This window comes from Schistocerca nitens, chromosome 4 (assembly GCF_023898315.1).
Source record: "Schistocerca nitens isolate TAMUIC-IGC-003100 chromosome 4, iqSchNite1.1, whole genome shotgun sequence".
NCBI lineage: Eukaryota > Metazoa > Arthropoda > Insecta > Orthoptera > Acrididae > Schistocerca > Schistocerca nitens.
This window is the reverse complement of record NC_064617.1, coordinates 221279911-221293760: the sequence shown is the minus strand read 5'-3', so window position 1 is coordinate 221293760 and position 13850 is coordinate 221279911. Positions and strand designations below refer to the sequence as shown.

Genomic DNA, 13850 nt, shown 5'->3' with positions numbered 1-13850 from the left:
TCTACATGATTACTCTGCATTTCACATTTAAGTGCTTGGCACAGGGTTCATCGAACCACAATCATACTACCTCTCTACCATTTCACTCCCGATCAGCGCGCGGGAAAAACGAACACCTAAACCTTTCTGTTCGAGCTCTGATTTCTCTTATTTTATTTTGATGATCATTCCTACCTATGTAGATTGGGCTCAGCAAAATATTTTCGCATTCGGAAGAGAAAGTTGGTGACTGAAATTTCGTAAATAGCTCTCGCCGCGACGAAAAACGTCTTTGCTTTAATGACTTCCATCCCAACTCGCGTATCATATCTGCCACACTCTCTCCCCTATTACGTGATAATACAAAACGCGCTGCCCTTTTTTGCACCCTTTCGATGTCCTCCGTCAATCACACCTGGTAAGGATCCCACACCGCGCAGCAATATTCTAACAGAGGACGAACGAGTGTAGAGTAAGCTGTCTCTTTAGTTGACTTGTTGCATCTTCTAAGTGTCCTGCCAATGAAACGCAACGTTTGGCTCGCCTCCCCCACAATATTATCTGTGTGGTCTTTCCAACTGAAGTTGATCGTAATTTTAACACCCAGGTACTTAGTTGAATTGACAGCCTTGAGAATTTATCGAGTAATCGAATTCCAACGGATTTCTTTTGGAACTTATGTGGATCACCTCACACTTTTCGTTATTTAGCGTCAACTGCCACCTGCCACACCATACAGCAATCTTTTCTAAATCGCTTTGCAACTGATACTGGTCTTCAGATGACCTTACTAGACGGTAAATTACAGCATCATCTGCGAACAACCTAAGAGAACTGCTCAGATTGTAACCCAGGTCATTTATATAGATCAGGAACAGCAGAGGTCCAAGGACGCTTCTCTGGGGAACACCTGATATCACTTCAGTTTTACTCGATGATTTGCCGTCTATTACTACGAATTGTGACCTTCCTGACAGGAAATCACGAATCCAGTCGCACAACTGAGACGATACCCCATAGGCCCGCAGCTTGATTAGACGTCGCTTGTGAGGAACGGTGTCAAAAGCTTTCCGGAAATCTAGAAATACGGAATCAACTTGAGATCCCCTGTCGATAGCGGTCATTACTTCGTGCGAATAAAGAGCTAGCTTCGTTGCACAAGAACGATGTTTTCTGAATCCATGCTGATTATGTATCAATAGATCGTTCCCTTCGAGGTGGTTCATAATGTTTGAATACAGTATATGCTCCAAAACCCTACTGCAAACCGACGTCAATGATATAGGTCTGCAGTTCGATGGATTACTCCTACTACCCTTCTTAAACACTGGTGCGACCTGCGCAATTTTCCAATCTGTAGGTACAGATCTATCGGTGAGCGAGCGGTTGTATATGATTGCTAAGTAGGGAGCTATTTCAGCGTAATCTGAAAGGAACTTAATCGGTATACAATCTGGACCTGAAGACTTGCCCGTATCAAGCGATTTGAGTTGCTTCGCAATCCCTAAGGTATCTACTTCTAAGAAACTCATGCTAGCATATTTTAGTGTTTCAAATTCTGGAATATTCCATTCGTCTTCCCTGGTGAAGGAATTTCGGAAAACTGCGTTCAAAAACTCCACTTTATCGGCACAGTCGTCGGTAACAGTACCATCGGCACTGCGCAGCGAAGGTATTGACTGTGTCTTGCCGCTTGTGTACTTTACACACAACCAGAATTTCTTCGGGTTTGCTACCAAATTTCGAGACAATGTTTCGTTGTGGAACCTATTAAAGGCATCTCGCATTCAATAGAAGTGGGTCCGGAAACCGATACTTTCTGAGGTTTCATCTACACCTGCATCTGCATCTATATCTACATGGATACTCTGCAAATCTTATCTTCTTATCTACGTTTCTAGCATTTGTAGACTTACAGAAAGCTTTTGACAATGTTGGCTGGAATACTCTGCTTCAAATTCTGAAGGTGGCAGGAGTAAAATACAGGGAGAGAAAGGCTATTTACAATTTGTATAGAAACCAGATGGCAGTTATAAGAGTCGAGGGACATGAAAGGGAAGCAGTGGTTGGGAAGGGAGTGAGACATGGTTGTAGCCTATCCCCGATGTTATTCAATCTGTATATTGAGATGGCAGTAAAGGAAACAAAAGAAAAATTCGGAGTAGGTATTAAAATACGTGGAGAAGAAATAAAAACTTTAAGGTTCGCCGATGACATTGTAATTCTGTCAGAGACAGCAAAGGACTTGGAAGAGCAGTTGAACAGAATGTACAGTGTCTTGAAAGGAGGATATAAGATGAACATCAACAAAAGCAAAACGAGGATAATGGAATGTAGTCGAGTTAACTCGGGTGATGCTGAGGGAATTAGATTAGGAAATGAGACACTTAAAGTAGTAAAGGAGTTTTACTATTTGGGGAGCAAAATAACTGATGATGGTCGAAGTAGAGAGGATATAAAATGTAGACTGGCAATGGCAAGGAAAGCGTTTATGAAGAAGAGAAATTTGTTAACATCGAGTATAGATTTTAAGTGTCAGGAAGTCGTTTCTGAAAGTATTTGTATGGAGCGTAGCCTTGTATGGAAGTGAAACGTGGACGAGAAATAGATTGGACAAGAAGAGAATAGTAGGTTTCGAAATGTGGTGCTACAGAAGAATGCTGAAGATTAGATGGGTAGATCACATAACTAATGAGGAGGTATTGAACAGAATTGGGGAGACGAGGAGATTGTGGCACAACTTGACTAGAAGAAGGGATCGGTTGGTAGGACATGTTCTGAGGCATCAAGGGATTACCAGTTTAGTATTGCAGGGTAGCGTGGAGGGTAAAAATCGTAGAGAGAGACCAAGAGATGAATAAACTAAACAGATTCAGAAGGATGTAGGCTGCAGTACGTACTGGCAGATGAAGCAGCTTGCACACAGGATAGAGTAGCATGGAGAGCTGCATCAAACCAGTCTCTGGACTGAAGACCAAAACAACAACAACAACTCTGCAAACCACATTTAAGTGCCTGGCAGAGGGTTCATCGAACCACCTTCCCAGTAATTAACTATTATTCCAATCTCGTACAGCGCGCGGAAAAAAACACCACCTACATCTTTCCGTGCGAGCTCCGATTTCGCATATTTTATTATGATGATCATTTCTCACTATGTAGAACTGAGTTAACAAAATATTTTCACATTCAGAGGAGAAAGTTGGTGATTGAAATTTCCGCCGCAACGAAAAACATCTTTTTCTTTTAATGGTTTCCACCCGAAATCCCGTATCATGTCCGTGATACGGTCTCATTCCTACTTCGCGATAGTACAAAACGTGCTGCTCTTCTTTGAACTTTCTCGATGTACTCATTCATCCCATCTGAAATGCATCCCACAGCGCAGCAGTGCTCCAAAATAGGACGGACAGGCGTAGTGTACGCAGTCTCTTTAGTAGATCTGTTGCACCTTCTAAGTATTCTGTCAATAAAACCTAGTCTTTGTTCGCCTTCCCCACAACATTTTTATGTGTTTTTTTTCTATTCAAGTTCTTAGTTATTGTAATTCCTAGGTATTTTGTTGAATATGGCCTTTTGATTTGACTGATTTATCGTGTAACCGAAGTTTAAAGGATTCCTTTTGGCACTCATGTGGATGACCTCACACTTTTCATTACTTAAGGTCATTTGCCAATCTTCGAACCATACAGCTATCTTTTCTAAACCGATTTACAATTTTTTTGTCTTCTGGTGACTTTACTAGACGACAAAGGACATCATCATCTGCAATCAACCTAACACGGCTGTTCAGATTATCTCCGAAACCGTTTATACAGATAAGGAACAGCAAAGGGCCTATAATACTACAAGATACCTTGCGGAACGCCAGAAATCACTTCTGTTTTGCTTGATGACTTTCTGTCAATTACTACGAACTGTGACCTCTCTGATAGGAAATCACGAATCCAGTCACATAACTAAATGTGATACGATACTCCATAAACACGCAATTTTACTACAAGCCGTTTGTGTGTTACAATACCAAAAGCCTTCTGGAAATCTAGAAATACGAAATCAATCTGAAATCCTCTGTCAATAGCACTCAACACTGCGTGTGAGTAAAGAGCTAGTTGTGTTTCACGAGAACGACGTTTTCTAAATCCGTGTTGACTGTGTGTCAATAGACTGTTCGTTTCGAGGTAATTCATAATGTTCCACCACAATATATGTTTCAAAATCCTGCTTCATATCGACGTTAATGACATGGGCCTGTAATTCAGTGGATTACTCCCGCTGCCTTTCTTGAATACTGGTGTGACCTGTGCAACTTTCCAATCTTTGGGTGCGGATCTTTCGTCGAGCGATCGGTTTTATATATGATTGTTAAGTATGGAGCTATTGCACCAACATACTCTGAAAGGGACCTAACTGGTATACAGTCTGGACCGGAAGACTTGCTTTTGTTAAGTGGTTTATTTTGCTTCACTACTCCGAGGATATCTATTTCTACTTTACTCATGTTTCAGCTGTTCTTGATTCGAATTCTGGAATATTTACTGTATCTTCTTTGGTGAAGAAATTTCGGAAGGCTATGCTTAGTAACTCTGCTTTGGCAGCACTGTTGTCGGTAATATTTCCATTGCTATCGAGCAGAGAAAGCATTGATTGTATCTTGCCGCTAACATACTTCACATACGACCAGAATGTCTTTGGATTTTCTGCCAGGTTTCGAGACAATGATTCGTTGTGGAAACTATTATAAGCATCTCGCACTGAAGTTCGCGGTAAATTTCGAGCTCCTGTAAAAGACCGCCAATCTCGGTTTCAGCGTTTGCTCATAGAAGATACTAAATCACAAGTGGTTGCGGACATCTCTATAGTCGTTGCTTTGGCACTCCGTCACTAGGGTCAATCGGATGTTTTGATATCTTTCTGTATCATATTATTTTAGTTATACATTAGTCTGGGCATTAGGTAGTCAGCAGCCAGTTGTGTGGTTCGAGTTCTATTGTACTGTATTTTCAATCGAGTCGCTGTGTTACTGTACAGTAATTTTATTCTCAATACTTCGGTATTGCAATGTCCTCCAGAAGTTACGGGACACAGCCTACTTGGAAGAGCGCCGAGCTGCCTACGACTGAGGCTGGACTATAGACATGGCTTACTCGACTCAAAGAGTGTTCCGCCGTAACGACAAACGCCGACACGAAGATCAAGAATGATACGGCAGAGAGGGTTGGGAGACGACGTCAGCCAATAGCACGCTGACTAGGACGTCACCACGACAGAAGCGGCATCTACACGAAGAGAATGAAAGCGACGCGACACTTAGCCGCGGCCGCACGAGTGGACCTGGACTAGAAGAGAACACTAGAAGAGCTGTTACTTGTGATCCAATGAACTTGTATGACTAACTTGCATCGACATTGTACGAGGGTAATCCCAAAAGTAAGGTCTCCTATTTTTTTTATAAGTACATAGACCTGTTTATTTCTACAATGGTTTACATCAGATTACAGCTTGAAAATTTATCTATTTTTCGACATAATCACCATTTCTGTCGATGGATTTTTGTAGACGCTATGGCAGTTTTTGTATGCCCATGTCATACCAGCTCGCCGCCATGCTGTTCAGAAAGTTATGAACCTCTTCTTTCACCTCGTCGTCGGAGCTGAATCGCTGGGACCACAATTAACGCTGACAGGTACTGTGAGACTGAAAAAATTCAAACGGGCAATTCAGAATGGGAGAAGAGGAATGTTGAGCAAGGGCGTACACATTCTCCATGACAACGCTCGCCCACACATCACTCGACAAACCTTGCTCTCTTGCAACAGTTCTACCCACCCTATAGTCCTGACTTGGAGCCCAGTGACTATCACCTGTTCCGTAGGTTAAAAGAACATTTGACAGGAGAGCGATTCAACTCCGACGACGAGGTGAAAGAAGAGGTTCACTACTTTCTGAACAGCATGGCGGCGAGCTGGTATGACATGGGCATACAAAAACTGCCACAGCGTCTACAAAACAGCATCGACAGAAATGGTGATTATACACCACTGTCCATTAAAGTTGCTACACCACGAAGATGACGTGCTACAGATGCGAAATTTAACCGACAGGAAGAAGATGATGTGATATGCAAATGATTAGCTTTTCAGAGCATTCACACAAGGCTGCCGCCGGTGACGACACCTACAACGTGCTGACATGAGGAAAGTTTCCAACCGATTTCTCATACACAAACAGCAGTTGACCGGCGTTGCCTGGTGAAACGTTGTTGTGATGCCTCGTGTAAGGAGCAGAAATGCGTACCATCACGTTGTAGCCTATCGCGATTGCGGTTTATCGTATCGCGACATTGTTGCTCGCGTTGGTCGAGATCCAATGACTGTTAGCAGAATATGGAATCGATGGGTTCAGGAGCGTAACACGGAACGCCGTGCTGGATCCCAACGGCCCCGTATCACTAGCAGTCGAGATGACAGGCATCTTATCCGCATGGCTGTAACGGATCGTGCAGCCACATCCCTGAGTCAACAGATGGGGACGTTTGCAAGACAACAACCATCTGCACGAACAGTTCGACGACGTTTGCAGCAGCATGGACTATCAGCTCGGAGACCATGGCTGCGGTTACCCTTGACGTCGTATCACAGATAGGAGCGCCTGCGATGGTGTACTCAACGACGAACCTGGGTGCACGAATGGCGAAACGTCATTTTTTCGGATGAATCCAGGTTCCGTTTACAGCATCATGATGGCCGCATCCGTGTTTGGCGACATCGCGGTGAATGCACATTGGAAGCATGTATTCGTCATCGCCATACTGGCGTATCACCCGGCGTGATGGTATGGGGTGCCATTGGTTACATGTCTCGGTCACGTCTTGTTCGCATTGACGGCACTTTGAGCAGTGGACGTTACATTTCAGATGTGTTACGACCCTGGGCTCCACCCTTCATTCGATCCCTGCGAAACCCTACGTTTCAGCAGGATAATGCACGACCGCATGTTGCAGGTTCTGTACGGGCCTTTCTGGATACTGAAAATGTTCGAGTGCTGCCCTGGCCAGCACATTCTCCAGATCTCTCTCCAAATGAAAACGTCTGGTCAATGGTGGCCGAGCAAGTGGCTCGTCACAATACGTCAGTCACTACCCTTGATGAACTGTGGTATCGTGTTGAAGCTGCGTGGGCAGCTGTACCTGCACACGGCATCCAAGCTCTGTTTGGCTCAATGCCCAGGCGTATCAAGGCCGTTATTACGGCCAGAGGTGGTGGTCCTGGGTACTGATTTCTCAGGATCTATGCACCCAAATTGCGTGAAAATGTAATCACATGTTAGTTCTAATAAAATATATTTGTCCAATGAATACCCGTTTCTCATCTGCATTTCTTCTTGGTGTAGCAATTTTAATGGCCAATAGTGTAAATGTTCAAGCTGTAAACTGATGTAAACCATTGTAGAAATAAACAGGTCAATGTACTTACAAAAAAATAGGAGACCTTACTTTTGGGACTACCCTCGTATAAAGCGAAGGACATCGGTTATTTGCATGTCGCCAATTGCTTGCGATCCATCATGTAAAAACTAAAGTTAATTATTGCGAATTTAATTACTGTAATAAACTTCATTAATATGATTTACTTGTATGTCGTCTAGCTATCCGATGAAACAGCTTCCTAGGCACAGTATAAGAGCCGAATAGGCAGGATCCCACAAGGAGCTATGCTGGGCATCCACTCTACGTCACACTAGTATAATGACAGAAAATAAAAATGCGACAGCATCAAGGACAAGGTCATTTTATTTACAAATGAGGTGACAATTAGTTCGTCATTGTAAAATTGAATGATAAATTCAGACCAAATGAAACACACATGTCACATTGAAGACTGCCCAGACAACTGCATCAATACACAATGTAACCCCCTCTGGCGGCAACACAGACATATATTCTCGCATGCAAACGGTCATAAAGGTGCCGAATGGCATCTGGCGATAGACTGTCCCAAACCTCTTGCGGTTTTTATAGCAATTCGCGCAATGGTTCTTGCAGGCCTTGCAGAACGATTAAGTTCTCACTTCATCGTGTCCCATATGTGTGGCGAGAGATGTGGTGATCTTGCTGGTCTGGGCAGTTACTGTGCACGAAGAGTCTCAGCATCGGTATGTGGACGTGTATTTTCCTATTAAAAAGTACATCACGGTCATGTCGAAGAAATAGCAAAAAAATGGTTCAAATGGCTCTGAGCACTATGGGACTTAACTACTGTGGTCATCAGTCCCCTAGAACTTAGAACTACTTAAACCTAACTAACCTAAGGACATCACACACATCCATGCCCGAGGCAGGATTCGAACCTGCGACCGTAGCAGTCGCGCGGTTCCGGACTGCGCGCCTAGAAAAGAAATAGCAGTAACACGGGATAACAGCCTGTGCAGTGTAGCTGACATCGGTTACTTTACCCTTCAGAAACACCAAATCTGATATCGAGTTGTAAATGATAGCCCCAACGCCAAGAAGCCGATTCCAAATCCTTCCATCGGATTGCCACAGGGTATAGCTTGATTCATGACTCCAGATCACTCGTTCCCAATCACTCACTATCCAGTGACGTCGCTCTTTATACCTCCTCAAACATCACTTAACACTGAATACAGAAATGTATTGCTTATGAGGAGCTGCCCCACCAGTGAACATACTTTTTAACTGCATATGGACAGTAATTGTGCTAGCTGGACTGCTGGTACGCTTTGAAAGTTACGAAATATTCCTTCGGCTGATTTCATGCCACTTTTTACAACCATCCTTTGCAATGCTCAATGGTTTCTGTCCGTCAGTACTTGTCGTCTACCTGCTATCTGGTCTTGGTTTAGGTGTGGTTGTTCCTCCGATTTTACACTCCACTGTCACATAACCAACAGTCGACTTGTGCAGCTTTAGAAAGGTTGAAATTTTCTTGATAGTTCTGTTACTCAGGTGACATCCAATGACTGGTCCACGTTCGAATTCACCGAGATCTCCTGACTAACCTTTTGTGGAAATGAACAGCAGGATTCCAACACATTTCCATGAGGAACTTTTGGATTTACATCTATATTGACCCACCACACTCTTTGGTGCCACATGTTTACGTTAAATGTTGACTGTGGCTTCCGGCAGTACGTCTATTAATAAAGATTTCACGTTGAAGCATAAACCATGTACACTGCCTTGTAACTTTTTTATTTGCCGCATTGTGTTGAACAAAAGCTTCGAAGGAATGTACAAAGGTATTTCTAGTTCCTATTTCTCAATTCATGAAATTACTCTTCATGATAGTGTTTTGCACAAAAAATGTTCAAATATGTGTGAATTCCTAAGGGACCAAACTGCTGAGGTCATTGGTCCGTAGAGTTACACCCTACTTAAACGAATTTATGCTAAGAACAACACACACAACCTTGCCCGAGGGAGGACTTGAACCTCTGATGGGAGAGGCCGTGCAATCCGTGCAATGACTCCTTAGACCACGTGCCCATTCCGCGCGGCGGTGTTGCTCCTCCTTACAAAGTATCCTTTATGTGTGCTGGTGTAAGCTGTCGCCAGCACATCGGTCGGCAAAGATGAAGCGAAGATCGATTAGTAAGCGCTGGATCAAGCGCGCCTATCACAAGAGAGGCCAGAGACACACCCACAAGCAACACACCGCCAACGCCCTCTCTACAGCATGTATTTAGGCCGCCGCTGCTCACCAGAAAGCCTCAAACACTCACTCACTCTCGCACACACTCAGTCATACTATTTGGCGTCTGACAGTTTACGTGTGGAGCGGGTTTAATTCATCACAGGCTATGGCAGTACACAGCGACCAGATTAGTGACTAGAGTGGGACTAGTTTACCTCAACCGGAATTGTATTTTACATCAGTCTGCAAGAGAACCACTTCTAATGAGCTTGTACCACAACACATGGACCAAATTAATTAAAGTTTCCAGTTCATGTAAATAAAGAACTGTATTAATTCACATGTGCATTTGTGTTGCAGAGAGAGGATACCAGGATAACAGCCACCCATAACATTATCCTCTCCCTTGCTTCTTTGTGGTACAAGGCTCTACATTAGGCCTGATGGTGGTAGTTTCATGAAATTGTACTTCTTTGAGTGGCCATCTTGGCTATGTCATTGACTGTTTCAATATATTTAATTTCCGCTTATCACTAGAGCGGCCTAAATTTTAACCTTCTTCTAAAGATATTTGGTTCCTTTAGTTGCTTTTATTATATCGTATTTCTGTATTGAATACTGCAATGAGGATAGTTGTTACAGCCGTATAATAGCTGGGAGGAGGTAACAGGAGGTATCCAACCCAGCTTCAGCAGAGAAATGACGAAGATCCCAAAACAGATGTCAGGAGACAGATTTGGGTCCATGCTTGGTGTACGCTGGAGACTTCACTTAATTTACACTGCTAAGTTAAAGAAGTAGCAACACACACACACACACACACACACACACACACACACACACACACACACACACACACACATATATATATATATATATATATATATATATATATATATATATATATACTGATGAGCCTAAACAATATGACCATCTGCTTTCACAACGTGTTGGTCCACATTCGGAAAGAAATATTGCAGCGATTCCATGTGTCATGGATTCGATAAGATTATGGTAGGTTTCCGGGCGTATGTGGCACGAGATATCTAAGCGCAGTTTCTGGAAATCCCATAAATTAAGGGCCCGTAGTTTGTGGACACGAAACTGTCGCCCGATAGCATCCTACATTTGTTCATCATTCAGGCGAATTCGGTAGCCAGGACATCAATGTGAGTTCACTATAATCCTCGTCAAAACATTATCTCAGGATTACGGTCTTTTAAGATGAACCATTATCTTGCTGGGGGATGCAGCCACCTCGGGCAAGAGAGTAAGCATGAAGGATGGAGAGGGTCTGCAACAGTATTCACATAGTCCACTGACTGGTGTCTTGGTGCCTTGGATTACTACTGTGGTGTCACCGCCAGACACCACACTTGCTAGGTGGTAGCTTAAATCGGCCGCAGTCCATTAGTACATGTCGGACCTGCGTGTCGCCACTGTCAGGATCGCAGATCGAGCGCCACCACACGGCAGGTCTCGAGAGACTTACTAGCACTCGCCCCAGTTGTACGGACGACATTGCTAGCGACTACACGTAAGAAGCCTTTCTCTCCTTTGCCGAGAGACAGTTAGAATAGCCTTCAGCCAAGTCCATGGCTACGACCTAGCAAGGCGCCATTAACCATATCTGGAGAGAGTCTCACTTGTATTATCAAGAGAAATGTACCACAAGGAATTAAAGTTAAGTATACGAGAAGCTCCGTTCTTTTCTTTATAGCTCTCATCACGTATCCTGTTTCAGACTTAACGCCAGTCGGCGTGTGTGTACGCGTGCCTTTCGGTTACCCGTCACTGTGGACTGGCTGCCTTGTCAATCCACTACATTGGCGACGAGTGTAAACGTGTTCTTTCTACTTTGCACTAATTTGCTTGTGTCATGGCTTCGCCACATTCTCCAGATGTACTGTCCGAATTTTATCGCTTGCAGAATCGGCAGACGCAGGTGTTATTGGATGCCCTTGGACAACTCGTCCAGGGTCAACGTGCGCTGCAAACCGATGCGGCCGCCGCCGCTTCATCGCTACCGCATCCACAACACGCAGTTGCACCACCGTTTCGTCCATATAAAGCGGACGAGGAGTCTTGGACGGAATGGTCACGACAATTTGGATTTCATCTCGCCGCCTACAGAATTCAAGGTAATGAGCAGCAGCCGTTTTTGCTTTCGTGTGTAGGTGTGTCCACCTACCGTGTGATAGTGAAATTGTTTCCCCGGCGCGACATAGCAACTCTGTCATACGAAGAAATTTTGTCTGCTTTAGATGCCTATTTCAAAGAAACAGTAAATGTCGTTGCAAAAAGGTATACGTTCTTTCGTACAAAACGTACAGCAGGTCAGACTAATCGGGAGTGGGTTGCAACTTTGCAAGGCCTTACAAGGGATTGTGCTTTTGAATGTGAATGTGGACTTCCTTATTCAGATACAATGGTGCGTGATGCAATTGCACAGAACGTTTCTGATGTTCACATACGGGAACAGATTTTGAAACTAGTCAATCCCTCCCTTCAACAAGTGATAGACATATTGGACAGGCAAGACACACTTGACTTTGCTCAGGAATCATTTGAAACTTCACCGGCCGTGTGTCACATTAACCGGCCCGCCGGGCCCGCTGCACGGAACGCTAAACAGCCCTCGCGCTCGCCCGTGCAGCAGCCGCCTAGCTCTCCACGTGTGCCGCGTAGGCAAGCAAATGCAGTGAAATCATGCCTGCGGTGTGCAACTAGACATTCGCGTGACAATTGCCCGTCCCGCCAAGCTATTTGCTTTTACTGTCATAAGAAAGGACATGTTCAAAGTGTTTGCCAGAAAATGCTCAGATCAGACAATCGCAACCATTCCAGGCCCTTTGCTTCGCGCTGGAATCGAACCAAGGACACTCAGGCTCGGGAACCTTCGCCCATGGACATTCATGTCGTTACTGCCACTCCGCCCAGTGTTCCTCTCGCTAACAGTGACTGTGTTCGTCCCACAAAAAGTGTGCGTCGACGTCGCCGGACATCCCGTCAAGTCGCAAGTGCTTCTGTACCTGTCTCAGTTCAAATTGCAAGTGAAAGTCGCTCTTGTCGTCAGCAGGACAATAAACTTTTTGTAGACTTGGACTTTGAAGGCAAAGTGATCCCATTCCAGCTCGATACCAGAGCTGCAGTTTCATTGATCAATCACGACACGTACAAACAACTGGGCAAACCGCCATTGCGTGCCGCAAATGTTCAGTTAAATAGTTATTCAGGACAGCAGATCCCTGTGTTAGGACAGTGCACTCTTCTTGCAACATACAAGGGACAAACAAAACTTGTGTCATTTTACGTTCTTCGTTCTTCTACTGCAGTGAACTTGTTTGGTTTAGATTTATTTCAGTTGTTTAACATGTCTATAGTAAATCAGGTCCTATCAGTGAACGAGACTGTGCCTTCAGTGTTTCTCGTCTATGTGAGGAATTTGCAGACATTTTTGCACCGGGCCTTGGTTGCGCTAAGAACTATGAAGCACATCTGGAACTGAAAGTAAACGCGCCACCGAAATTTTCAGAGCGCGCAATGTTCCCCACGCATTGCGTGATGAGGTCGCCAATCGCTACGATATCTTGTATCGGTCCGCTGCTAAGCACGGCAACGCTGCTGCGTTGTCCCGTTTGCCTGTTGCTGAGGATAAAGCATTCGATTCTTCCGAACTTGCGTGCATGTTCATTGCTGCGGAAACTGATAACGTGGTCGAATCGTTTCCGATTGATTTTCGTCGTGTCGCTACAGCCACAGCTGCTGACCCTGTCCTTGCTACTGTTTTGCGTTTTGTTGCTACGACAATGGCCCACAATTCATGTCCGCAGAATTTCAGTCATTCTGCAAGGCCAATGGTATTCAACATCTGACATCCGCGCCGTTTTCGCCTCAGTCTAACGGTGCCGCTGAACGTTGGTCCGGACTTTCAAGTCACAGATGTTGAAGTTGAAAGAGTCGCATTCTCGGGAGGACGCGTTATTGCTCTTTTTGTCCTCATATCGCTCTCAGCCCCGCGATGGTCGCTTGCCAGCTGAGTTGCTCCACGGTCGTCCTCATCGAACCTTGATGTCTTTGATGCATCCGCCGCATCAGGTTCCTGTGCCGCGGCAGACTCCTGTTTTTGCTCCTGGCGACGTTGTATTTTATCGCAACTATCGAGGTTCACGGCGTTGGCTCGCAGGGCGCATTCTTCGCTGCCTCGGCTGCGCG

The 13850-nt window shown here is 44.6% G+C and overlaps 1 protein-coding gene across 1 annotated transcript in view; it reads right to left on the bottom strand.

Annotated features, from left to right (window-relative positions):
* LOC126253174 (neprilysin-1-like) overlaps positions 1-13850 on the bottom strand; it is a 615357-nt gene that overhangs the window by 13174 nt on the left and 588333 nt on the right. The window lies entirely within an intron of this gene.